The following is a 1952-nucleotide window of genomic DNA, read 5'->3' as shown; positions in this document are numbered from 1 at the left end:
CCGTGTGGGAGTGCAGGGAGCTGGGGAGGGGAGGCAGGGGCGAGGTGGGCCTTCAGCCCAGGACAGCCTGGAAGTACAGTGGGTTTGGTTGGGGCAGGGGTGTGGTCAGAGGAGCCTGGTCCCCTTGTTTCAGCACTAGTGGGGGCCGGGGGCAGAACACAGGCAGTCTGAGGGCCAGGACTTGAGGCTCGAGTCCCCCCGTTGAGGTGCTCCTGCCCAACCAGTGTCCCTGTGTCTGGGGCTGCGGTGATAATGGAGTCACCGCAGCCTCCCCAGGCGGTCCGGCTCTGCCCTTTGAACCAGGACCCCTTGGCCGCCGCCAGGAGCCCCTCCTCACGGTCTGTTCCCTTTATCTGCTGCTCCCGGACAGCCCACCAGAGGGCGCACCGTCTCTTCGACTCCGGCTCTGGGAAGGAAACCAGGCTGACCCGCCCTGGCCCTTCGAGGCCCACCTACCCTACTCCCCAGTTCCAGCTCCCTGTGCCCCAGGCCCTGGCACAGGCCCTTCCCTGACCCACCCTCCAGCCCACTGGCTCAGACATAGCTGAGCTGAACGCGATGGCCATTGTCCCGCGAGCAGCCGTCCGTGTCCCTGGGGGTGGATCGGCTGGCTCCTGTGTCCAGCGATGCCAGGCCGCCGTCCTCCCCGGCGTCCAATCCAGGTACCCACTGTGAGCGGCAGTGTCTCCTCCCACCTGGCCAGCCTGGAAAGGCAGCCAGACTGCAGGGGAGCGGCCATCGGCGGGGAGGGGGGGGGCTGGTACCCCAGGGGCAGCCGGCGTCCACCTCAGGCGGGGGGGCGCTCGGTGCAAGCGCAGCCGAAGGCCCAACTACCGCCAGGCCTGACTCCCTGGGGGGGACATTTGGGGGAGACTCCAGACTTCCTGAGCGCGGCCTGCCCACCCTCGCTGCGGCGTTGGATGGGAAATTCCTGCCCCCTGCCGCGTGGGGAGCTGCTAAGGGCACAGCTCGGGCCCTCCCTCGGGAGCCGGCAGTGGAAACTATGTGCGGAGGAGACGTGGTAGGCAGCGCGCCCTCTCCTCGGACCCGGAGCGGCCGCGGCCCCTCGGTGGGTGGAAGCCCGCTTGGCAGCGCGGGGGTGAGGGGCAGGGATCGCCTCAGGGAAGACGGGCCCGGCCCCGCCCGGGACACAGTGCGCCCCAGCCCCCGGGGCTGGCGGGGGAAGGCGCGTCCCATTTCCTGCGGGCGGAGGATGACGCGCCGCCTTGTTTGTTTCCCCGCGGTTGTCGTGGAAACCGGGGCGGTGCCGCTCCCCGTGGTCAGGCGCGCGTCGCTAGGCGTGTCGGTGGGACGGCCCGCGCCCCTGCACTGCCCCGGCCTCCTCGGCGGCACTGGCTCCAGGAAACCCGACAAGTCAGGTGCTTCCTCCGACGCCCGCAGCCCCCGACCCTCCCTCAAGAGGCAGGGAGGCGGCAACGGGCCCGTGCGCTCTGGTCCGCCGCCTTGGCCATTGCCCCTCGCCTGGCCTCCACCTCCACCCCTCCATTCTGCGCCAGCCAGTGAGGCGGCCCTGAAATGCCATCTAACAGCCTCCTTCCGGGTCCAGAGCCCCAGGCCTGCTTCGCTGGCCTGCTCCCCAGCTGAACCCCACCTCCCACCAGCCCAGGCTTCTGGACTTGGAAAAGCCGGGCTCCTCCAAGGTCCCGTGCCTTCCACCTCTGACCTGGGCCAGGGTGGCCCTGGCTGGGGTCCCCAGTCTGCTGTGGGGCCTGTTCTGCCTGCACCTCCCTCTGCCCCCACTTCCCTGAGGTCCAGATCCCAGATTCTCGTGTCCTAGACCCCCAGCCCGTCTCCCTCCAAGCCCTGTCCAGGTTCCCCTGGGTCAGTGACCCTGGGCATCAGCCCTGGGCAGCCCTTACCCAGCTGCAGGCTCCCTGAGGACCCCACCCAGTTCAGGCTCACCTCCCTGAATCTCTTTAGCACTGGTGGAT

The sequence above is a fragment of the Ursus maritimus genome, unplaced genomic scaffold (genome assembly GCF_017311325.1).
Source record: "Ursus maritimus isolate PB19 unplaced genomic scaffold, ASM1731132v1 scaffold_25, whole genome shotgun sequence".
NCBI lineage: Eukaryota > Metazoa > Chordata > Mammalia > Carnivora > Ursidae > Ursus > Ursus maritimus.
Note: the sequence above shows the minus strand (reverse complement) of the source record.